The sequence below is a fragment of the Triticum dicoccoides genome, chromosome 3A, assembly GCF_002162155.2.
Source record: "Triticum dicoccoides isolate Atlit2015 ecotype Zavitan chromosome 3A, WEW_v2.0, whole genome shotgun sequence".
NCBI lineage: Eukaryota > Viridiplantae > Streptophyta > Magnoliopsida > Poales > Poaceae > Triticum > Triticum dicoccoides.
Window position 1 is genome coordinate 727164577 of NC_041384.1, and position 26885 is coordinate 727191461.

The following is a 26885-nucleotide window of genomic DNA, read 5'->3' on the forward strand; positions in this document are numbered from 1 at the left end:
GTGATTAACTTTACTATAAAAATAGTTTTTTCCTTTTTTTTTGATTAGTTTTTTGCATTATTTATTTTCTTTTGTTTTTTTGCTTTAATTTTTAATTATGTTTGCTTTTAGGTTAGCAAAATTATAAACTTTCTGTTAATGCCATTAGTTTTAGAAAAATTATAAACTTTCTGTTAGTGCCATTAGTTTTCAAATTTGAATAGTTAAAATTTGAATTCTTGAAAATTGTTTGAATCACAAGTTTGTGATTAACTTACTAAAAAATGATAATAGATGCGCTTATAGAGAAAATTCAACCTAAATTCCTTGTAAATTTCTATGAATTTCAGAGAAATTCACTATGAATTTAGGTTAAACTTTTCTCTATTAGGGCATCTATTTTCACTTCGAGAGGAGCTCAACATGGCAGAGAGGGAAGGGCTTATAAACCGGTGTGAGCCCCCTTCGGTTGGCGAGGTGGGACTAAACTCTGCCCGCAACGAGGACCAACCCTTTAGTCCCGGTTTGTGGCACAAACCGGGACTAATGGTCATGGGCCAGGGGCGAGGAGCAAAATAATAAACTTTCTGTTAGTGCCATTAGTTTTAGAAAGTTGAAAGTTGAAAGTTGGCATGGGCCAGGGACTAATGGTCATGGTATTATGAGGGCCGAACCATAAGACATGAAAGCATTTCAAATGAACTCTGAAAAACTAGAAAGTTGGGATGGTATCATATATAATTTCACCCACATAGCATGTGCATGTACAAAACGGACAATGGTAGCATGTTCGTGTGTTACAAAGTTGGCATGGTATCATCATAATAGTTGCGGGAGAAAGTCTTCACTTTTTCTTCGCTTGTGTCATTTGCTTATTGCGCCGTAACCATGGATAATCTTCATTGTTTATCAGGATGCTTGGGTCAGCCTTGACATTGAAGGGAGGAATTTCATGAAACTTTTCATAATCTTCAGACATGTCTGTCTTGCCGTCCACTCCCAGGATGTCCCTTTTTCCTGAAAGAACTATGTGGCTCTTTGGCTCATCGTATGATGTATTCGCTTCCTTATCTTTTCTTTTTCTCGGTTTGGTAGACATGTCCTTCACATAGATAACCTGTGCCACATCATTGGCTAGGACGAACGGTTCGTCAGTGTACCCAAGATTTTTCAGATCCACTGTTGTCATTCCGTACTGTGGGTCTACCTGTACCCCGCCGCCTAACAGATTGACCCATTTGCACTTAAACAAAGGGACCTTAAGATCAGGTCTGTAGTCAAGTTCCCATATGTCCACTATGTAACCATAATATGTGTCCTTTCCGCTCTCGGTTGCTGCATCAAAGCGGACACCACTGTTTTGGTTGGTGCTCTTTTGATCTTGGGCGATCGTGTAAAATGTATTCCCATTTATCTTGTATCCTTTGTAAGTCAATACAGTCAAAGATGGTCCCCTGGACAACAAGTACAACTCATCACAAACAGTATTGTCACCTCTGAGACGTGTTTCCAACCAACTGCTGAAAGTCCTGATGTGTTCACATGTAATCCAGTCGTCGCACTGCTCCGGGTGTTTGGAGCGCAGACTGTTCTTGTGTTCATCGACATACGGGGTCACCAAGGTAGAGTTCTGTAGAACTGTGTAGTTTGCTTGAGACCAAGAATATCCGTCCCTACATATTATTGAGTCTCTTCCAAGAGTGCCTTTTCCAGTTAGTCTCCCCTCATACCGCGATTTAGGGAGACCTATCTTCTTAAGGCCAGGAATGAAGTCAACACAAAACCCGATAACATCCTCTGTTTGATGGCCCATGGAGATGCTTCCTTCTGGCCTAGCGAAATTACGGACATATTTCTTTAGGACTCCCATGAACCTCTCAAAGGGGAACATATTGTGTAGAAATACGGGCCCAGGATGACGATCTCGTCGACTAGATGAACTAGGACGCGCGTCATGATATTGAAGAAGGATGGTGGGAACACCATCTCGAAACTGACAAGACACTGCGGCACATCACTCCTTAGCCTTGGTACGATTTCTGGATCGATCACCTTCTGAGAGATTGCATTGAGGAATGCACATAGCTTCACAATGGCTAATCGGACGTTTTCCGGTAGAAGCCCCCTCAATGCAACTGGAAGCAGTTGTGTCATAATCACGTGGCAGTCATGAGACTTTAGGTTCTGAAACTTTTTCTCTGGCATATTTTTTATTCCCTTTATATTCGACGAGAAGCCAGTCGTGACCTTCATACTGAGCAGGCATTCAAAGAAGATTTCTTTCTCTTCTTTCGTAAGAGCGTAGCTGGCAGGACCTTTATACTGCTTCGGAGGCATGCCGTCTTTTTCGTGCAAACGTTGCAGGTCCTCCCGTGCCTCAGGTGTATCTTTTGTCTTCCCATACACGCCCAAGAAGCCTAGCAGGTTCACGCAAAGGTTCTTCGTCACGTGCATCACGTCGATTGAGGAGCGGACCTCTAGGTCTTTCCAGTAGGGTAGGTCCCAAAATATAGATTTCTTCTTCCACATGGGTGCATGTCCCTCAGCGTTATTCTGAACAGCTAGTCCACTGGGACCCTTTCTAAAGATTACGTAGTGTAAATCATTGACCATAGCAAGCACGTGATCACCGGTGCGCATGGCGGGCTTCTTCTGGTGATCTGCCTCGCCTTTGAAATGCTTGCCTTTCTTTCGACATTGATGGTTGGTTGGAAGAAATCGACGATGGCCCAGGTACACATTCTTCCTGCATTTGTCCAGGTATATACTTTCAGTGTCATCTAAACAGTGCGTGCATGCGTGGTATCCTTTGTTTGTCTGTCCTGAAAGGTTACTGAGAGCGGGCCAATCGTTGATGGTCACGAACAGCAACGCCTTAAGGTTAAATTCCTCCCGTCTGTGCTCTTCCCATGTACGTACACCGTTTCCATTCCACAGCTGTAGAAGTTCTTCAACTAATGGCCTTAGGTACACATCAATTTCGTTGCCGGTTTGCTTAGGGCCTTGGATGAGAACTGGCATCATAATGAACTTCCGCTTCATGCACATCCAAGGAGGAAGGTTATACATACATAGAGTCACGGGCCAGGTGCTGTGATTGCTGCTCTGCTCCCCGAAAGGATTAATGCCATCTGCGCTTAAAGCAAACCATACATTCCTTGGGTCCTTTGCAAACTCATCCCAGTACTTTCTCTCGATTTTTCTCCATTGCGACCCGTCAGCGGGTGCTCTCAACTTCCCATCTTTCTTTCGGTTCTCACTGTGCCATCGCATCAACTTGGCATGCTCTTCGTTTCTGAACAGACGTTACAACCATGGTATTATAGGAGCATACCACATCACCTTCGCAGGAACCCTCTTCCTGAGGGGCTCGCCGTCAACATCACCAGGGTCATCTCGTCTGATCTTATACCGCAATGCACCACATACCGGGCATGCGTTCAGATCCTTGTATGCACCGCGGTAGAGGATGCAGTCATTAGGGCATGCATTTATGTTCTCCACCTCCAATCCTAGAGGGCATACGACCTTCTTTGCTGCATATGTACTGTCGGGCAATTCGTTATCCTTTGGAAGCTTCTTCTTCAATATTTTCAGTAGCTTCTCAAATCCTTTGTCAGCCACAGCATTCTCTGCCTTCCACTGCAGCAATTCCAGTACGGTACCGAGCTTTGTGTTGCCATCTTCGCAATTGGGGTATAACCCTTTTTTGTGATCCTCTAACATGCGATCGAACTTCAGCTTCTCCTTTTGACTTTTGCATTGCGTCCTTGCATCGACAATGACCCGGCGGAGATCATCATCATCATGCACATCGTCTGGTTCCTCTTGATCTTCAGCAGCTTCACCCGTTGCAGCATCATTGGGCACATCGTCTGGTTCCTCTTGATCTTCACCAGCTCCCCCCGTTGCAGCATCACCGTATTCAGGGGGCACATAGTTGTCATCGTACTCTTCTTCTTCGCCGTCTTCCGTCATAACCTCTATTTCTCCGTGCCTCGTCCAAACATTATAGTGTGACATGAAACCCTTGTAAAGCAGGTGGGAGTGAAGGATTTTCCGGTTAGAGTAAAACCTCGTATTCCCACATTGAGTGCATGGACAACACATAAAACCATTCTGCTTGTTTGCCTCAGCCGCATCGAGAAACTCATGCACGCCCTTAATGTACTCGCGGGTGTGTCTGTCACCGTACATCCATTGCCGGTTCATCTGCGTGCATTATATATAATTAAGTGTCCAAATTAATAGAAGTTCATCATCACATTAAAACCAAAGTGCATACATAGTTCTCATCTAACAACATATAGCTCTCCAGAGCATCTAATTAATTAAACCATACATTAAAACTATGTAAAACATTTCAATTCAAAAACAAATGCGATCATAATCGCAACCAAGGTAACAATTGATCCAACAGCATAATGATACCAAGCCTCGGTATGAATGACATATTTTCTAATCTTTCTAATCTTCAAGCGCATTGCATCCATCTTGATCTTGTGATCATCGACGACATCCGCAACATGCAACTCCAATATCATCTTCTCCTCCTCAATTTTTTTTTATTTTTTCCTTCAACAAATTGTTTTCTTCTTCAACTAAATTTAACCTCTCGACAATAGGGTCGGTTGGCATTTCCGATTCACATACATCCTACATAAATAAAATCTATGTCACGTTGGTCGGTATAATTTTCATAAACAATAAATGAACCAATAGTTATAAAGATAATATATATACCACATCCGAATCATAGACAGGACGAGGGCCGACGGGGGCGGATACCAAAACCATCGCACTATATAAGATGCAATAATAAAAGTAAGAAAATAATACAAGTATCTGTGTAAACATACAAGTAAGAATATTTTTTCTTTTAGAAAGAAGATAAGAACAAGAGGCTCACCACGGTGGTGCCGGCAATGAGCTCGGCGCGGGTGATCGACGGTGGTGAAGACGGGGTCGGGACGTGACGGACCACTAAACCTAGACAAATATTATGGAAAATGGAGTTTGGAGGTCGAGCTTGGAGAGGAGAAAGCTTAAGTAGTGTGGCTCGGGCATTCTATCGAACACCTTGTGTGCATAGGAGGTGAGCTAGAGCACCACCAAGCCCTCTCCCCATCGGCCAGAGAAAAACAGAGTACTGGGGTGCTCTGCTCGCGAGCGAGGGGTACATATAGGCACCTCATTGGTCCCGGTTGGTGACATGAGCCGGGACTAAAGGGGAGCCTTTGGTCCCGGTTCAAGCCACCAACCGAGACCAATGGTGGTGGGCCAGGAGCGAGGCCCATTGGTCCCGGTTCATCCTACCAACCGGGACCAAAAGGTCCAGATGAACCGGGACCAATGGTCCACGTGGCCCGGCCGGCCTCCTGGGCTCACGAACCGGGACTAATGCCCACATTGGTCCCGGTTCTGGACTGAACCAGGACTAATGGGCTGACCCAGCCTGGACCAAAGCCCTGTTTTCTACTAGTGGGCACGCCCGCATGCACAATCAGCAGTTGGAGATTGAATAACAGTGGGAGAAAAGAGAGTTGGTGGACAAATATTACGGAACGTCCAAGCATCCTAGAAGGCAGACCATTGTATCCTTGAACGAATAAAACTACTTCGTTACCTTTTCCAGACCAAAGCACCAGCGGATCTGGCTCAAAAAGGAGATCACAGCCATGGGACGCAGCGACGGCTATCGTAAAATCTGAGTTGGACCAACAGAATGGCTTCCGATTCAATCAAAGTTCTCAAAGGACCTACTCCATCGTTGCATCAACCAACATGAATTGCAGTATGTTGGGGGCACGTAGGATTGTACAGTTGGAGAGAAGGGAATCACCAAGGCCGTATTGTAGCGTGGTAGTTTATAACCGCATGGGGATCTGACAGGAGGACAACAGGGAGGAGACGTCAATGTTTCCTGGCCCGTAAAGATTTTTTTTATTTGAGATGGCCCATGCAAGAATTGGCTACCGAGGCATGCATGTGGGATTTCTCCAAAAAAAAAAGGCATGCCTGTGAGACAAAAGGCATGGACTCTATATAATTCATCTAACGGTTATAGATAACTTCCATGGAGATCAGATGGACAGTAATTACTTTTTATGAGAATTAACGTGGAGCTTTCGTTGGTGCTTCCGATTAGTAAATATAAGATATAAGATATAAGATATAAGATATAAGATATAAGATGGCAACTCCGCTTCAATTTTGGTTTTCGCCACAAAATTCCCGTGCTTGCAAACTAAATTACGACCCCAGACCACATGACATGTGTGGTAAGCAATTCAAACAATTCAAATTTTTTTACCATCCCAATAATAATATAAATTGCCATAAAAACATTCGCAATAGCGATCTCTCTCAACGAACGTCAGCTAAATAACATTATCCAACATCTTACGTGACACTTTTAAAAAACAACAAAGTGTATGTGCTTTAACTGCAATGATACCAGGTGTTTCATCTAAGAGCAACTCCAATAGGAGGACCCATTTTGTCTGTTTGGGTCATCCGGATAGAAAACTTGGCCCAACGGGGCGATCCAAACGGACGTCCGTGTCCGCCTGCTGTCCGTCCCCGACCCAAACCTGACCCAAATCTGGGAACAAATGGGTACGAAGCGGACGGAAGCGGACGCTCTCGTCCACCGCTGTCGCCCACTCGTGTCCGCCCCTGGTCCCATATGTCAGCCATATGTCAGCGACTGCAACGCCCACAGCAAGGCCACCGGTGCTGGTCTCCACTGCGCGCTCGGCCGCTCCTCCGCACCACAGCAAGGCCACCGGCACAGGTCGCCGACACGCGCTCGGCCGCTCCTCCACGCCGCCGCGAGGCCACCGGAGCAGGCCGCTACGGCGCGCTCGGCCGCTCCTCCACGCCCCAGCGAGGCCACCGGCGCAGGGCTCCTCCGCGCGCTCCTGCTGAGGCTCGAGGCCCAGACGGCGGCGCGAGCAGAGGGTGGCTGCAGTAGAGGCGCGAGCAGAGAAAAATCTCGCGGGGGAGGGGATCCGCGAGGAGGAGAGGAGGGGCGGCGCGAAGGAGAGAGAAGGGGGCGGGCGGCGCGAGGAAGAGAGGAGGGGGCGGGCGGCGCGAGGGAGAGAGTAGGGGGCGGACGGCGCGAAGAGTTTGGGTCGACATGCGTTAGATACATGGCTTGTCCGCCCCATGTTCATTAGACGGACATGTGACCCAAATGGATACGAAACGGACAAAATCGTGTCCGTTTGGATCCTTGCGTTGGAGTTGCTCTAATAGAATTGGTGTCGCATCGCATCAGTGAGATGCAGATACGCATAGATGAATGGAATACAGAGGTGTACCCAGTGATTAGACAGTCTGTGGTGAGCCTGGAGGCGCAGGCGCCAACAGGCAACACACGAAGGTTCTCGGCTGCAATCATGGAGACTTGCCACGCATTGCACCGGCCACCCCACAGCCACAGGACGAGGTTCCATCTTCCAAACCGGACACCGGCACCAGTGCTGTCTCCTAAAAAGAATAAACTAATGCAAAGCTAAACTACACCCCACCCATCCTCGGACGGCATGGCGCTGCATCCTGCATGGTGACCGGCTCGCCGGCGGCGTCACGAAACGGACGTTCTCGAGGACCGGGGACCAGCCCGTCGGGACACGGGCTCACGCTGGGATCACGGGACCCTCGAGCGGAGACGATCGAACGTGGGCAGCAAAAGGACGACGAGACCCCACCCGTGTCCGTCCGGCGCCACGAGCAAGCAATCACGCAACCTTGTCTTGCAAAAGCTCGCACCTACCGCCCTAGGGTTCCCACAGCTCGTACTGACCTATGCTCCTAGTTAGTTGATGGCGTTCACGCGTAGGGTCCGGTCACCCCTTATTTTTCGTCCACGGAAACAATAAACTTCAAATCTCATCTTTTTTCATACTACACACCATGCAACGTAAAGTAAGCTACGTACTGCCTTTTCTGTTTCTAAATATAAGTCTTTTTAAAGATTTCACTATAAACTATATACAAAACAAAATAAGTAAATCTACACCCTAAAATATGTCTGTATATATCCGTATGTAGTTTATAGTGAAATGTCTAAAAAGACTTATATTTAGAAATGGAGGGAGTACATACTACTGGCAGTGTCGGACGGACCGGGCTACTGGTTGTTGGCCACGGCTCGCATCTTCAGTTCCTCATCGAACTCCATGTCCGCGAAGACTTCCTCCAGCTCTGTATCCGCCTCGTGAAGATAGCGGCGGTTTGCCTTGACCTCGAGATCCGACTGGATTGAATCGAGGATACTCCAGGGCTTCCTCCGCTTGGGCTACCTCGAACTTGGCCAACACATCGTCCATGGTGAATCCGGCCGTAGGAAGCACCGGATCCGCCTCGCCGCCCACCACCTCCTCATCCTATATCCTTCATCACCACGCCCGGCGTCGCCTGCTCCGCCTCCTCCTGCTCCGCCTCGTTCTTCTCCAAAGAGTCCGAAGGCAAGCCGATGGCGAAGCGAGTGACGCCCCGTGCGTCGATCTCCGCCAGGATCTTCACCCAGCGCTGCGCAGTGAGCCTCATGTATGCGATGATCCGCTGACGGACCAGCTGCCCGCGGACGCCAAGCTCCGAGCGAATTGGAGTGGACAGCGAGCTTGGAGCTTGGGAGTGGTGACGCGGATGGGAGAGAGAAGGTGGAAATGGAAGTGGCTAGGGTTGAGGCTCACCACCCGACTTAAATAGCCAGATTTGCCCCCTTGAGCGGCGTGCCGGAGCAGCGACATGAATGCGTCCTCATTGGACCGATGGTTTTTGACGCGTGTCCTGCCTATAAGTCCGATGTAACAGACACGTCCAGACGTCCTCATATCCACCCAGATATGAGATGAATATGGGGGATGTCGGTCAGCCCTGGCGTATAGGGCTGGTTTGAGGAGTCTGACTAGATCGTGATTTTGTGCCCGGTCACTGACCGAGCAGTCCATCCGAGCATATAGGCGGCATTTGAGGAGCCCGGTTGTAGGTGCTCTCAGGTTACTTTTGGCTTAAAAACACTGCGCGTCAGAAAAAATGGGTCCTTATTCAATTCATAGTAGAGGACCGGAAACACTGCGTCAAACATGAACGTAAACAAGGTGTCTATTGTATACTGTTACTTTTCTGAATCAAACTTCAAAAGTTTGCCCGAGTTTATAGAAAAAGATATCAAAATATACAACATAGGAATACATTTCATGACTTTCAAAAAAAAAGGAATACATTTCGTGATGTATGTAATGCTATTAATTTTGTATTATGTCATTTTAGTTTCGTTCACATCAGCTAAAAAAATGAAAATAAGTTCTTAGCCAAAATTTATAGATTCATAGTTTATCAGCACAAGCACATTGAAATATTTTTTATGTGTAAAAGAGTTTATTTCAACGCAATAGTGTTACGATTTATTGATACAAGATCTAGAGGAAAATGTGACCCTCGCTGTAACCAACAAGTGGTATTACGAGCCGTGTGACCATAATTAGCAAGACGGTGAAAAACGTTGATTTGTGACCGGGCTATTTTAACTAGAACAAACTCACGCTCCAACATGAGCAACTTAATTTCCTGTAACAAGTGACCATAAGACAATTTGGCGAGGGATGAATTTGACAACGAAGACAGAGCGCCCACCCAGTCAGACTGCATCAAAATAGGGAGATTAGAGCGTTGTATTGCCAAGGCCATTCCCTCTCGCATTGCTAGCATTTCCGCCTCTAGTGCATCATTGTAGAAGAAGAGCACGTGGCAAGCTGCAAAAATAACATCATTGTTGCTGTCACGAAGCACATTGAAATTTATGTCTTGAAAATTGGATGTATTTTTTCACTCTAACCATGTTTCTCCTACATTATTGGCTTGACTCACTTTTTCCCTTCGACTATTTTTATGTCACTTGACTCTCCCAAACTATCATATATGCATTTAACTCCTGATTCATTTCTTAGGAAGTATGAAATTGTGTCAACAAGTTTTCAAATCAAGTTTTTTTTTACAATTTAGCTTAATTGTAAGTTTCCTTTAAAGATAAAAGCATTGCAGCCTAAAAAAAGCACACTATTTTATATACTCTGCCTTCAACAAGTATGTTTTTTTCCATTTTGTTTTTTGGAAAAGTTGTAAGCTATGGTATGTCTTTACATGAACTGGACATGGGTTAGAACCATCATATAGGATAGTTTAGGGGTCCTATTTGAAAGGGAAATTTTTGTTGCCCAAGTGTATGTACACTAGTGGAGAAACAACCTTTAGTCCCGGTTGGGAACGGCCTTTAGTCCCGGTTCACCAACCGGTACTAAAGGGTCGAGACTAATGGCCCCCACCCTTTAGTCCCGGTTGGCCACGCCCCGGGACTAAAGGCCCACCATGTGGCCGCTAGCGCGCGCCGGGGGCTGGGGACCTTTAGTCCCGGTTGGTGACACCAACTGGGACTAATGGTTTAGGAATTTTGAAATAAAAATAATTATGGATAACCACGAAAAAAGCAAGCAATGTGATAATTAACTAGAAAATTAAGTGTTGGATGCCTTAGTCTTATTTTGTCCAAAACACAACAAATAGATATTTTTTGAGGGAAGGCTGTCATGCCTAGATTTATTAATATCGAAACACGTTTACATCGTCTACGAGCTTACTGACCAGACAATCAGGAGGCTCGTCGAACTAACTAAGTCCTATTACAAAAACTAAAGTTTGCTAGTACATGAACCACTTGGTTACATGAACGAGTACAATTCTTAATAATTACCTTCCCAATCACCGATATCCTTGCACTCTGCGAAGATTTCCGTCGCCGAATCCCACCAACTAGTTTATCCAGTGCAAAAGTTAATAACTTGTAGGGAGTCTAATTCCGCCTTCACTCGATTGAATCCAAGAGAATTAGCAAGAGCAATCCCATCTCCATAGTCCTCACTCCTATGGTGATCACATTTGCTGCAAACAGAATAAATTTACACTGGGCTGCTACAAAATTACCTCTCTCATCCCGGAGTATGTAGTCGTAGCTCCTACTCCTTCAGATGAGAAAAACGATGCATCAACATTTAATTTAGTAAAATGAGGGTCTGGCTTACTCCACCTTGTTTCAGGCTTACTTGGTGACCGAGATGATGAGCTCTGATGATTGCTTGCAATTGAAGAAACCGAGAGTGATCATCTCCATGCTGGCGGGACCGACTCATTGTGAGTAATTTGTCTCCGGATCCACCCCAAGTACCATCCTTCTACTGCTATGACTTGCTTGAAATTCAACCTTGTATGTATAGCCAGTTGTTCATCTGGAAGTGAGAGGATGTGTTCGAAGATTTCCAAACCCGATCTATCCATGGGAAGAATTGGTCAACGATCTGGATCACCCCAAGGCGGGTCCATAGGTCTCGCGCATGTGAGCACACGAACAGTAGGTGTTGTATGCCCTCCGCACCCTGGTGACAAATAGGACAAGAACCGTTTGAGCCAATACTCCCTTTAGGTAAGATAGCTCATAGAGGGATAATTCCATGCAAAAGTCTCCATCCAAAATTTAAACTTTTTGTGGAACTTGAAGTTTCCAAAGAGTATTCCAAACTGCCACAGGTGTAGAGACACCAGTTCACTCTATCATGTTTGCATGCACTCGAAAAGTATGTATCTACTGCATATGATAAACATTTCAGAATGAAAGAATTCCTGTTTTATTTGGATGCCATGCTATGAAATCATTGAAGGATTGAAAGTGAATCGGAATTTGCAAAATCCTTCGGAATCTACTGGGCTAAATGTGTTCAAGAATTACTTCCATGTTGATCACCATTTTTCCAAGGTTTTGTTTGGTTTAAAATCTTGTGTTACCAACAAACATTTGAACATAAATATACTCGTTTGTTCTTCAGGCTCAAAATCTTCAAATTATAGCTTGTTTCCATTCTTTGCGTCCTCTGTTACCTTATTTCGATTTGAGTGGGCTGGTGACTTCCATTTTCTTGTCATGTATGTGAACATGCACCTTCTCCCTCCACGCACCAACTTTCCATGCAGACTTGCTTTCTCTGCTCCGCCCAAGTGGTACTTCTCCAAAACCCCACTATGTCACTACAATTCGTGTTCCAATCCTCATCAATCAAGCGTCTATATATTTCCTTCATCATTGGCATCACTTCCCCCTTCCTTTTAATCGATCCACAAGCCATGTCATTGTGTCCGGTGATACCATAGGTAGGCATAGAAATATTCTATCAAGAAACAAAACATTCCTTCTCCTTTTTTTGCCCCTTGATAGCCTCACCAGTACTTCACCATCCTCATTCTCCTTCTCTTATCATCATCTATGAGAATGATTATGCATCTTATCAACATGAACATCTAAGAATATCTAGGCTTGGAGATGTAAAGCCTAACTTTATTTCTCATGTACACTCCAGTAAATAAATCATTTCCAACAACATGAACATATAAGACTTCCTCAATTCGTTTCCCCATTTTTTTCAGCCGACTCCTTGTTCATCATTCCTCCTAGAATGTCGTAAGCTCTGACCTATACATCATGTGATTAAATTTATACACCTCCATGGTTATGTTGATTTAGAATGTTCCATTACCAACAAATATTCATTGAAATGTCGATACACTCCTACATGGTTCTTTGGGCTCTAAATATCAAAACTCAAGTCTTTTACATTCTTTGTATCCATTGTTACCTTATTTTGATTTGAGTGGGCTAGTGACGTACTTTTATTCTACTTTATGTGAGCATGCATCTTCAGAAACATTGTTCCTCATGTACTAACTCTACTAATAGGCTTGCCTTTTCTACTTCCCCCACGGGTCCTTATCCAACACTGTGATTATTGTAGCTCTAGAGAAGGGGGTGAATAGACTACTTAAAATATATATGACACTACAACCTAGAATACACTTACCCAAATTTAGAAAATTTAAACTTATGTAGTGATTGCCTAAAAAAATAACACACATGCAAGTCTACGAATAGTAAAGAGCGGAAGCAAAACTTTCCGAAGTAAGAAGGAGAGGCTAGGAGATTGCAAAAGTGGGGAGAATCAACGATGTTTTACATGGTTCATATAGTTGGTGCTATCCTACTCCGTGTTTTGATGGAGTCTTCAAATCATGAAGGTTATAAGAATATTGAGATCATGGTTACTAAGTAGAATGAGGACAACACCCATAGAGTGTTGTCAGTGTCAAAACCGGCGGATCTCAGGTAGGGGGTCCCGAACTGTGCGTCTAGGAAGATGGTAACAGGAGACAAGGGACACGATGTTTTTACCCAGGCTTGGGCCCTCTCGATGGAGGTAAAACCCTACTCCTGCTTGATTAATATTGATGATATGGGTAGTACAAAAGTAGATCTACCACGAGATCAAGGAGGCTAAACCCTAGAAGCTAGCCTATGGTATGATTATGATTGTTGTTCGTCCTACTGACTAAAACCCTCCGGTTTATATAGACACCGGAGAGGGCTAGGGTTACACAGAGTCGGTTACAATGGTAGGAGATCTACATATCCATATCGCCAAGCTTGCCTTCCACGCCAAGGAAAGTCCCTTCCGGACACGGGACGAAGTCTTCAATCTTGTATCTTCATAGTCCAGGAGTCCGGCCGAAGGTATAGTCCGGCTATCCGGACACCCCCCTAATACAGGACTCCCTCAGTAGCCCATGAACCAGGCTTCAATGACGACGAGTCCGGCGCGCAGATTGTCTTCGGCATTGCAAGGCGGGTTCCTCCTCCAAGTACTTCATAGAAGATTTTGAACACAAAGGTAGTGTCCGGCTCTGCAAAATAAGTTTCCACATATTGCCATAGAGAGAATAATATTTACACAAATCTAATCTGCTGACGTATTCTGTAGCGTGACATCACAGCACGGCCAAGTCTTTATTCGAATCGTTTTACTATCCCACCTCAGCGAGTTTAGCGAGGCGGTTTCCTTTGCACGTCTTGTCAAAGCAGATATCGTGTCCCCTTATTCCGGGATTCTCATCAATACGGGCGTGGGTAACCCAGTCGTACCCGTTGGTATGTTTTCTCGATCAAAGGCGAGTCCCAAACGATCACGGGGAGGGCCCTTGGTATTCAACCTCTTATAAAGAGACCAAGGTCTTACTCCTTTCTTTCAATCTCAAACGAGTTCGCCCTTCGCCTCGAGTTCCAACACCCAAGGCTCCAGATTTCAGGCGCTTCGGACCTTCGACAATGTCCGGTTCCGACCTTCGAGGCCGATGGATGCCCTCCTCTGTCACGGAGGAGGACGTGCTGAAGTTGAGAGAGGCCAGATTCTTGACCGGCGAAATCTGGCATAGGTTGCCTGCTCAAGGGCAGGTCATTCCTACTCCCAAGCCAGGTGAGAGTGTGGTGTTCATGTCTCACTTCCTTCGGGGGCTAGGCTTCCCGACGGATCCCTTCGTGAGGGGGCTCATGTTTTATTATGGGCTGGAATTTCACGACTTAGCTCCGGAGTCCATCCTCCATATTTCCTCATTCATCGTCATGTGTGAAGCCTTCCTCTGTATTACTCCTTACTTCGGACTATGGCTCAAGACCTTCAAAGTAGAGCCGAATATGATCAAGGGACTGCATGCGGAGTGCGGAGGTGCTTTTATAAGCAAGAATGTTGGTGCTCCATGGCCCGAGGGCTCTTTTCAAGAGGAGTCCAGCTTATGGCAACGAGAGTGGTTTTACATCACCGTTCCCAGGGGCACCAAGTGGGTGGCGCCACCTGCCTTTCGCTCGGGTCCCCCACCACAGCTAGGGTCATGGGTCAATAAAGGACTGGACTGGGGGCCATCCAAGGACATGCCCTTGTTGTAGGGCCGCATTCGAGATCTCTTAGAAACAGACATTAGCCTGGTCATGGTGACGCAGGTCATGTTGATCCACCGAGCCTTGCTCGGCAAATGTCGCCCCCTTCGCCTGTGGGAGTTCAATCCGGAGGGACCACGAGCTCTCCAGCATTTCATGGGCGCAACGCCCGTGGAGATGTACAAATTGTTCTTCGGATCACAAGAAATGTGTCCGGACTTGACCGAGGACGCAGGCCTGAGCTGCAATCACCCGGATACTCAAGTAAGTAGCCTTGTGCCCGGACTCGCTATCCGTATATTTATCATAAAATTTCCCCTAAAAGAGTTGTCCTTTAAACATGAGTGGATAGCGAAAGCAAAGCTAATCAGGTGTCCGGCCTGAGCTGCTAGTCAGGATGTTGAGGTTGTGCCTTCGAAGGAAAGCGAGGGAGGGGACAAGGAAGCTACAGCCTCCTCAAAGGAGGTTGTCCGGAAGGGAGGAATCGAAAATTCCTCTCCTCAGGGAAGAAGAGGACCGCCTCTGACGACCCGGAGACCATGGCCTCAAAGTGGGGGAAGAAATCTTTGTCAGAGGGTCCTGCGCCGGGGGATACTTCAGCCGAATTATGCCCTCAAGGGGATCAGCCCTCCACCGAGCCGTAAGTAGAGAGGAGTTTTTCTTTTTAAGAAATGAGAGAAATCCTTGCGTTATATCTGAGAAGAGTAATCTAGGGAGAGAATCTATCTCAGAGGAGCACCGTGCATTGATGGGTACGGTGATTGAGAGGATTTCATCCGCGGAGAGCGGATTGCACGAGGCCGTCAGGAGTTTATTGACTGGTTTTGAGGTACACAAAATAATGTACCCTTTTTGGACAGTTGCACATAAATAAGATGTGCCCTGTGTAGATAGTAGCCCCTGAGACTCTGTGCATTGTCAAAAGTGACAACGCGCAGAGGATCATAATCCCATGTCTAATATGCCGCCTTCATACGTAGGTGGCGAAGTGTCGGGTGGCCAGCCGGACTGATGAATTTGCCGAGCTAAAGCCACAACTTGGCGTGGCAGATGCCGACATCGCGCTTGTCAATAAGCGGCTTGACGAGGCACAAGGTATGTAATTACTCCGGCGGCACCTGGTAAGAGGAGCTTTATGCCAGTATCTTACAATGTGTGCGCTTGATGCAGATGGTGCTGCTGCCATGGAGAATATTTGGGCGGAACTTGCCTGAGCCAAGGAGCAAGCCAGGAAAAGTGATGCGGCTGCCGGAAAGGCAATTGAAGAGCTGAAAGCCTAACAGGCTGCTCACTGCCAAAGCAAGAAGGAAATGGCCGAGATGGATGTGAAGCTGAAGAGCGCTGTTGACCGTTGCAAGCTTCTTAAAAAAGAAGATCAGGCGGAACAGACGGACCTGGAGAAGGCCGTTGCCGATGCCAAGGATGCTCGCTCTACGATGAGAGCTATGAAGGAGGAGCTGCGTCAGGCCGGAGAGATCGTGGCTGGAAAGTCCTTTATGCTGCAGAGGAAGTTCTCTGATCCTAAACATGCTCTGTTAGACCGGATGTGGAGTACGGCGGACACCTATCTGGATTTGGCAGCGAGTGCCGCAGATGCGGCCGAACACTTCCGAGATCAAGAAGATCGCGAAGTGGAAAAGCTCTTTTGGTCGCAGTTCCACAATCCGGAGCGTCCACTGTCATTAGCCGATCATTTGATCGAATGGGCCGAGCTAAATAGGTTGTCCGGACGTGCCATGAAGTATGTCATGAGTCATCTATGGCCAGAGAGGCCAGAGCCGAAAAGTTATTTCAACTTGGTGCAGCAGTTCCTTGGTGCGGCGCCGCATATCAATGCGATGAAGAGGTCAGCGTGCATAGAGGGTGTGCGGATGGCTCTTGCCCGTGTCAAGACATACTGGGCGGAAATGGAGGCCACCGATGTTGCATCCCTAGACTCGGATGGAAGCCGAGTACCTGCCGAGCACTATTTTCAGGAAGTTCTACAAGGCGCTCATTTAATAGAGACGCAGTGCTCGAAGGATACTATATTCGAGTAGCATATATTATTGTAAAACAATATTTTGATAAATTGTAGAAGCGTTTTATACTTGTGCCTGCAAGTATTATAATACCTCCTGTACGGCTGTTTAACATATATGTATATATAATCTGAAAGATGGTAGTCGTTGGCTTCAACCCCCACGCACATAATGCGGGGGTGTTCGCAGAAGGCGCATTTTCACACTTGATCCAACGTCTTGGTCCTACAAAGGAGGTGATAGCGCAGCGAACTAGGCAATCGGACTATGATGCTTTATCACTTTCACTTAGCCATAGGAGTTTGACAGTGAGGCTACTTATATAGCCCCTGGTGGCGCCTGCGCTCGCCCGAACTCGGGGCGCGTATGTGCCTGGCCGGGAAGCGGCCCTTCGTTAATGCGGAGGAATCCTAAAGATTCCGGTAAGTCATCGAGAGGTTGACCAGTCTCACGCTATATCATGACAGTCAGTTTTCGGCTTTCTCTACTGAGGTGCTCGCCTGGCCAAACCGGGGCACAATCGCAGTAGTTCTCCTGGTGCCGCCTTAGCCGATAGAGCGGAACGTAAGGCAGCAAAACACAGGAGCCGGGCAAACCCAACATTTGACCAAAGACATGATTCGGAGCTGATGCATATAAGGCCAAAATCGCGATGCCAAACACTCCCTAAGGTATTCGGTCTTTATGAGGGCGGGCGGGATAACGCCCTTAGTAATAAGCCCCTAGTGTCCAGGTATGCGCAAAACTCTGACGTGGCCACATGCCAAAATGCCAGCCTCCTCCTTGGTTATACCAAGAAACCAGGGGATGTGTATCAACAAGAGGCAATAAAAAAAGGTTTACGTAGGGTCTTAATCTGGAAAGAATCCTTGGAACGGGTCCCTGCTACACGTTTGCGCCTGTGTCTCCGTTGTGCCGTATCCTGGACGGGCGTAGCACGGTGTTCATCTGTAAAAGAGAGGAACTTAGTTGAAGAAAGATCATGCCGAACATGAGTTATACTAAATAAACAAAGTATAAATCGAAATGGGTGAAATTGAGCTTTATTGTCTCTTATTTTATATGCGCGGAGCCCCTAGTACAGGGGTATATGGCTATTAAGCCTTTATCAATTGTATGTTTATGCCGGACTCGTCTAGCCGTGTCTGTGGTCTTGACGACCTGTTTAGGTGCTTTGGCTGGTGAAACCGCTTTATTATGGGGCTGTCAAGGCAGCCACACTGTCTTCCGCGCGGGAGGAACACTCAATGTTTTCCCTTTAATGAGATGATGCCTCGTGGACCGAGCATCTTAAGCGTAAGAGATGCATAATGCGGTATTGTGTTAAAGCAGGCAAAAGCTTTGCGTCCCAACAGTGCTTGATAGCTACTCGAGAATGGGGCGATGTGGAAAGTTAGTTGTTCGCGACGGAAGTTATCGGGGGAGCCGAACATAACTTCTAGCCGGAGAGAACCCATGCAACGGGCATCCGGGCCTGGCGTTACCCCTTGAAAGGAGGTTTTGCTATGGCGAATTTTTGTTGGGTCTATCCCCATGTTGCGGATTGTGTCCTGGTATAACAGGTTTAGACCAATGCCGCCGTCCATCAGGACATTTGTAAAGTGGAGTCCGCCGATTATGGGATCTAATACCAAGGCAGTCTAGCCTGCGTTCTGGATACTTCTAGAGTAATCCTGATGGTCGAAGGTGATTGGTTTTAACAACCATTGGCGAGACTCCTTTGGGATAGGCCGTATGGCGCGTATCTCTGTTGGCGCCATTCTGTTCGTCACGTGAAGTAAGTTTACTGTTTTGACTTCTTGTGGGAAATCCTTTTGTTTCCTGGTGCTCTGCTTGTGGGGTTCGTCGTCGTCCTCACTTGGTGTGACGAGCCCCTTGTGTTTGGCATTGAGTTTGCCGGATTGCTTGAAAACCCAACAATCTCTGTGGGTATGGTTCGCAGGCTTCCCGGGAGTACTGTGTATTTGACATATCTTGTCCAAGATTTTGTTTAAGTTGGATAGCTCGTCCCTGTTATCCTTGAGGGGCGGCTTTCTCTGATTCTGTCGTGAGTTTTTGAATCCGGCGTTGACCGCCGTGCTCTTTGGGCTGTTTCCCTTATTCCGGCGCTGGTCCTTGCTGCGTCGGGGTTTTATGTTTCGATCCCTAACTTCGGATGTACTTGGGTCGCTGGTGCTACATCTTGCCAACCAGCTATCCTCTCCTGCGCAAAAGCGGGTCATGAGGCTTGTTAATGCGACCATTGTTCTTGGATTTTTTTGGCCGAGGTGTCTGGCGAGCCATTCGTCACGAACGTTATGCTTAAAAGCTGCTAGTGCTTCGGCGTCCGGACAGTCGACTATCTGATTCTTTTTAGTAAGAAATATGTTCCAGAATTTCCGGGCTGACTCTCTGGGCTGTTGAGTTATGTGACTGAGATCGTTTGCATCCGGAGGGCGGACATAGTTCCCTTGAAAATTTGCCTGGAAAGCATCCTCAAGCTCTTCCCAACTTCCAATGGTGTTTTCGGGAAGGCTTTTGAGACAATGTCGGGCTGGCCCTTTAAGCTTGAGGGGTAAGTATTTTTTGGCGTGGAGGTCATCTCCTCTGGCCATGTGTATGTGGAGGATATAATCCTCGATCCAGACCCCAGGGTCTGTTGTTCCGTCGTACGCCTCTATGTTTACGGCCTTGAATCCCGCTGGAAACTCATGGTCCAGCACCTCATCGGTGAAACATAGGGGGTGTGCGGCACCCCTGTATTTGGGTGTGCCGTGATGTTCGGATATTTCTTGTGTTGCATTGCTTACTAGAGCTTGCTTTCTTGGCCCGTAGATAGATCTGGCTGGGCCATCTTTTTGATGCGGATCCATTGGTGGATCGCATGCCGGCTTGTGTGCGGCGCCGCTTGCCGCTCCATGCTGGCCATGCGGTCGTCTATCCGACCGGGTGGCTTTCCTATTTTTGACTGCGGGGGCTCTAAGGCCTCCTCGTCAAATTCAGGCAATAGCTTTCGCTTTAGATAGCTTTTTGTGTGGCGACTGCCGCCATATTTGTCTGCGGTGTTGCGTACTTTGCTCCATCTGATTCTGAGTGCATCTTCCACAGTTTTGAGCTTTCGCTTCTGCTTTTTCAGGCTACGCGCAGTGGCGACGAGCCTTTTGTGCAGGTTCTTCTGCTCCATGAGCCTATCCGGCGTAAGGTCGTCTGGACTGTTGTTTTCGCCGGGGACGGGGTGTTCGGTTTGTTTATCCAAGTTGCCCTGTTCGGACGGTTGCTCGAAGGCATGTTCGTCATCCGCCGGCTCGTCCTGCTCTATGGCTGGGTCTGTATGGCTGCTGTCTCTGTCGAGGTGGGGCTTGGAGCGGCGCTTACGTCGCTGCTTTGATTGCTTTTCGAGTGAATGATCCCTCGTTGCATCCCTGTGTTCCTCGTCGTCGCTTCCTTTGGGTGTGTCCACCATGTATACATCATGAGATGAGGTGGCTGTCCAGTGCCTTATAGGCGTTGGTTCATGTTGATCTCCTACATCGTCGTCCATACCGTCGATGTCTTCGGAGTCGAAGTCGAGCACGTCGTTTAAATTATCGACAGTGGCTACGAAGTGGGTGGTGGGTGGGCTTTGAATTTCTTCATCGTCCGCATCCCAACCTTGCTGACCATAGTCCGGCCAGGGCTCTCCTGATAAAGAGAGAGACTTTAGTGAGTTCAGAATATCGCCGAAGGGCGAGTGCTGAAAGATGTCCGCGACGGTGAACTCCATGATCGGCGCCCAATCGGGTTCGATCGGTAGGGGCGCGGAGGGCTCGGAGTCTAGAGAGGAGTCCGGCTCCTTGGAGTCACGGGCTTCACAGAGAATAGGGCTGGTGTTCGGCTCGATCGCCTTAGAGATTGCAACCCCCGAGGTGGTTTCCAACCACCCATCCTCGATTGGCGCAGTTGGCTCCGAATTAAGGGTCGGAGCTGATGCGGGTGCGGCCTCCAGGGCACTATTCGGCGGCAGAGCTAGATCATGCCCATCATGACAGTGCAGCGTGCTCGGCTGCGGCTCGAATGTCGAAGATCAACTCTCCGCGGAGGTCGGTCGTGTAGCTCAAACTTCCAAATCTGACCTGATGGCCAGGGGCGTAGCTTTCGATCTGCTCTAGATGGCCAAGCGAATTGGCCCGTAGTGCAAAGCCGCCAAATACAAAGATCTGTCCAGGGAGAAAAGTCTCACCCTGGATCGCATCATCTTTGATGATCGGAGGAGCCATCGGGCCTAAAAGTGACGACACAGAGGAACTCTCAATGAAAGCACCAATGTCGGTGTCAAAACCGGCGGATCTCGGGTAGGGGGTCCCGAACTGTGTGTCTAGGCAGATGGTAACAGGAGACAAGGGATACGATGTTTCTACCCAGGTTCAGGCCCTCTCAATGGAGGTAAAACCCTACTCCTGCTTGATTAATATTGATGATATGGGTAGTACAAGAGTAGATCTACCACGAGATCAAGGAGGCTAAACCCTAGAAGCTAGCCTATGGTATGATTGTTGTTTGTCCTATGGACTAAAACCCTCTGGTTTATATAGACACCGGAGAGGGCTAGGGTTACACAGAGTCGGTTACAATAGTAGGAGATCTACATATCCGTATCGCCAAGTGTCGGTGTCAATACCGGCGGATCTCGGGTAGGGGGTATCGAACTGTGCGTCTAAGGTGGATGGTAACAGGAGGCAGGGGACACGATGTTTTACCCAGGTTCGGGCCCTCTTGATGGAGGTAAAACCCTACGTCCTGCTTGATTAATATTGATGATATCGGTAGTACAAGAGTAGATCTACCACGAGATCAAGGAGGCTAAACCCTAGAAGCTAGCCCGTGGTATGTTTGTTGTATATGCTATCGACTAGCATGGCCCTGGTTTATATAATGCACCAGAGGCCTAGGTTAACCAGAGTCCTAGCCGAATACGCCGGTGGGGAGAAGTCCTTGTCTTGATCGCCAAGTCTTTGTGGAATCTTCCTTGTATGCAGCAGCTGTCTGAACTGGCCCATGAGTATACGGCCATGGGGGGCCTCGGCCCAATCTAATAGATCGGGAGACGACGTGGTGAGTACCCCCTAGTCCAGGACACCGTCAGTAGCCCCCTGAACCGGTCTTCAAGTTAGGGACGCTCCTCGATTCTTCTGAACTGTTCTTCATCTTCGGTCGTCGGCCTTGAAAACTGGTTCAACAAATCTTCTCATCTTCGATCTTGAGGATCGCCGAAATGCATTCGACGAGTTTATACGCCGGGTATCCGAGGAGCCCCTTTAAGTTTCCGGCCTTTATCAATGCCTTATTATTTTTATGCCACACCTCGGGTTTGAAGTTGTTCCCGGGAGGCAGTGTCCTCTTGCGTCCGAGCTCTAACGCCGGACTGTATTCGAGGTATCTTTTGCAGCCGAGCACCAATGCCGGACCGCTTCCCAGCTCTAACGCCGGAATGTATCCGAGCTCCAAGGCTGGACTATGTATCCGAGCTCCAACGCCGGACTATATCCGAGGTGTCATATCACCTTGGTTAAAAAAAGTTTGAAGGAGTTTAGCCGAGCTTAACGCCGGAAATGCCCTCTATGGAGCCAGCCACTAGCTCCCGAGCTTTATGTGGGACTGCTTCCGAGGTGGTGCACCACCCCGAATGGGCCGATTTTTGTAAATATTTTTTATTGGTGCAATTTATTCTCTGCCGAGATATATAGCCAGTAGCCCTCAAGGTGTGTATCGGTCTAAAACCCGAGATGCACCTGAAGGATGACGTAAGACTGCTGATCCTAGTAGCCGCTGAGACTCAGGTTGATTTGAAAAATCGGCCTGAGGATCAAGTCCAAGCTCGGCAGAATACTTCGGGACACTAAAAGCGGCGTGCTCAGTCTTCGAGACTCAGGTTGGGTGCGGCCGACCAACCTGAGGATCAAAATCTCCTCAGAAACTATATTGCACATAAAATTTTCTGCATTGGACAACCAATGCAGTAGCCACCGAGACACTGGTCGGGTGGCAACACCAGATCAGGGGATCGATGTGCCCCTTTAATATTTGTAAATAATAAGCCCGAAGCCAAATAGCCCCCGAGCCTTAATGCGGGCACGGGTGGCCGAATTAAGGATCAATATCCATAGTAAAATCACAAATTATGTGTAATGACTCTATGTATCCAAGTACTTTACGTCATTAATGCTCAGATCCGCATTGTACAAAACTTTGTTAACCGACCATCGGCTTCCACCTCCTCGGCCAGTAGCCGAGGAGTGTTTGTCCTACTTTATAAAACCTTTATGAGGGCAAAGATTTACAACAAACAAGGCAATCTGGCCATACGGTTTTATAAACAAAGGTACGCAAAGAGTTATATTACTGTTTAACAGAAGAAATGTCTTCCAAAGAAAATAGTCTCGCTATCGGTTCCTTTCTTTGGGTTGTCATGCTAAGCATGATCATTAAACCTCAGCTCTAATGTAAGAGCAAAATATCGAGGATTTATTTTGGGAGGCCAGTTAATAGCCCCCGGTAGTGCTTGGCGACAGTCGGGGTCAAGCCGTAAACACTTCGGCCAATGTTATGAACGGCCCGTCATTTAACATAGTCATCGGATCGCTGACCAGTTTACGCTTATTGTGACAGTCAGTTTTTGGCTTTCTCCACTGAGGTGCTTAACCATGTGAGCTGGAAGCACAATCGCAGTGGTTCTCCCTTTGCATGCCTAGCCGAACAAAACAGAACGTAGGAAGCAAGTGCAGGAGCCGGGCAACCCAACTATTGACCGAAGACACAATTCGAAACAAATGCATATATAGCAATATCTGAGAATGTTTTTACCGAATCCCTAAAGGTGTCCGGTGTTGCACTGGGAGACTAATGCTGGAAAAGCACAAATAGTTTAAAAGTGCCAAAAAGCTTGGAAAACCAAGAAACGTCAGTAAAAACATGACGTCCGAACAATATCAAGTGTTCGGTGCCAATCCGAAAGTTGGTCTGAGAAAAAAGAAGTGCTTCTGTCGTGCTTTAACATGATACATCCTATCTCAAGACTTCGAGCTGGTCAGCCTACGGCTTCAACCTCCTATCTTGCGGCCGGAGTACTTCTTATCAGGCCAGTTTAGCAAACTAAACTCTAGCGGCTTTGATAGAGAAATTAGGCTCCCCGGCTAGTGACCGCACACTCGCGTCGAAAAAAGGAGTGATAAATAATAATAATAAAACTTTGCAATGACTAAGAAGAAGAACACTTATTATAAAACGGCTCAAATAAACTTAAGAGCCCCCAAGTGACTTGAGTAAAAGAATGATTCCATGTACCGAAGTACTTATATCATATCTATGTTCAACCGAATTTTAAACGCGTCTTAACCGACCGTCGGCTTCTCCCTCTTCGGTCAAGGACCGAAAAGTGTTATGTACTCCATCTGTCGAGAATATCGACGGTGTTTCCAATAACCAGGCAATCAGGCCATAAGGCTGTAACAGACAAAGCGCGCTCAGGGAACTTATGCTATATTACCGTGAAGTGTAAGAAGCATCTTCGAAGAAAATAGTACCCCCACCGATACCTTTCTTCGGTGCTCATTGTTATTATGAGACTTGTGCAATAGATTTTTTGTACTCATGAGTTCCGTTGTGTGCCGACCATCATTGAAAACTATAAGAGCGCTAGCTTTCGGCTTCACCCAGTCTGAGGTCCGGCTCGGGCGATCCGATCGTGACAATCGCAGAGGTGCTCCCTTTACTCCCTAGCCGAACAATCGGGAACATAGGGGTAAACACAGGAGCGAGGCAACCCAGCTTGCAAATCGCTTAAGTCAATATGATGCATATTGTGGCGTAATACACGAACAAGGAATGAAGCCGTACAAGTATAATCATATGCAAGTGGAAAAGCTTCATGAAGGAAGCCCCCAAATGAATTGGGTATTTGAATTTATGCGTCACAAACAAAGTTTGGACAAGGAAATTTTTTACAAGCAACTTTTTTCCAAAAAAGTATAATGCTTGGTCGAACCGAACACAAGTTAGAAATTAAAGCTTTGAGCATGAAAGCGACTTAGCTGGTTAATGTGTTCGGTATTGATGACGCAGTCCGAGCTTGATGCGGGGCAAGGTTCCATCCCCCAAGTTGGTCCTGAGGTGGCGGAGCGGAGAGCTCGACACGCCGAAGTGGTGACATAGCACGGTCAATGCAGACCGGCAGAGTGACGCCGAAGTCCCCGGATTATTTTCCTGTGCACAAAAAATAGTGCAAACCGGAGATAATAGTAATAATGATAATTAAAAAAAATGTGGTGAATAAGAAATAATTTATACAAAGTGAGGAATAGAAGAAATATGGCCAGGCGCCAAAGTCAATGTCGATGCAGGGCGTCGGCGTGATGTAGTAAAGGCGTGGCAAAGCCTGAATTCACAAGTCAGTCCGAGCTTCGGATGCGGCGTTCGCCGGACTATGTACGGAAACTGATCGAACCACCACGCGACCGTCATTAATGCGGTCACCATTTGATAGACCTGTGTACATATGATGGACAAACCAGAGTAATAATTCCTTGGGAAAAATGAACCCAAACAAGCAAAAAATACTGGGATTAATAGCACATGGTTTATTTGTTGTAGCAATCCGAAGGAAGGTGATTCCCAAAATTGGGACTCGCTCCGCACACCCATTGCCTGATGGGCGATAAAACGACGCATGGCAATGCTGGTAAAGATTGACTCGCCGAGGCAAAGCCCTCGGCCCAGCTAACGTGACGAAGCTGGTCGGCTAGTGATGCCGAAGTGTCCGGAGTAGGTTGCTGAAGAGATGGCGAAGCCCCCGGTCCAGCAGAGATGTCGAAGCCTCGACGTTAGCCGATGAGTCGAAGCAGGTCGATGTGATGGACACTAGATTGAAGAAGCAATAGTGCGGCCCGGTCGATGCAGGTCGTGACGTGGTTGATGCCGGCTTGATCAAGCGACCGTGCGGTGATGCCGGTATGCCCGCTCCGTGTAATCCGTGGGGCGGCGATGTTGATGATGATTTATCCTTCGCGATGCCGGACTCTTGTTCGGCTTACCGAGATGATGATCCGAAGAAGTTGAGCTCGGCTAAAGTGACGACGTGTCTAGCGCAGGTCGGCAGCCGTGGAGTAATATTGTCGGACTGATTTGACACCAGCATGATGTTGAAGATCATGTTCAAACGATATTAAAGTTAGTGGGATGTGTTCGGGAACGAAACACAATACCCCATACAAAACTTCCTTCAAAAGGGATGTCCGAAATTCTGTTCATAAAAAAACGAACTCGGGTCGGATTCGTTTTCGCGCAAAAAACAGATCTGAAAAGTGATGCACTAATCGGAAGGTTCCCGGAGTTTGGACGGTCGGATCGAGCTAAAATTTTGAGAGGTGGTAGATATAGGAATTCCGCAGCCGACCAACGGTTGGATCTTTCAAAGGACGTCCGAGCTAGAAGCTGGACACCACGGCCTAAACTCATCCAGATTCCCGTCCAGATTTGACAGGGCTCCGGTATATCATAGATTGCCAGAGATTCCTCCATCGGAACTCGACGAAATTTTCCAGGGTTGTTGTAGACACGATTCCGCACAATTCCACCGAAGCGATCGTTAAAGCGATGCTCGAGCAGGCGGTGGCGGCGGATACGCGTTTGCTGTTTGGAAAAATAGCACGGTCGCTTGAGGGCAATGTTGACGTTGAGCCCCTAAGCTCCATAGATGATTCCTCCATGATCTTGATAGAGATCGGAGTTGATGTTTGATGAAGGCCCTCATCCGAACATGGTGATCCGAACACGGGGCGCAATTCTTGGTCGAACCAAGGTGACCAGTCGAGCTGGTGACGAAGATGCCGAAGTCGCAGTTGATCTGCAGGCGAGCCATGGATCCTTTTGTCGATCACACAGCGGAACTCTCAATGAAAGCACCAATGTCGGTGTCAAAACCGGCGGATCTCGGGTAGGGGGTCTCGAACTTTGCGTCTAAGGTGGATGGTAACAGGAGGCAGGGGACACGATGTTTTACCCAGGTTCGGGCCCTCTTGATGGAGGTAAAACCCTACGTCCTGCTTGATTAATATTGA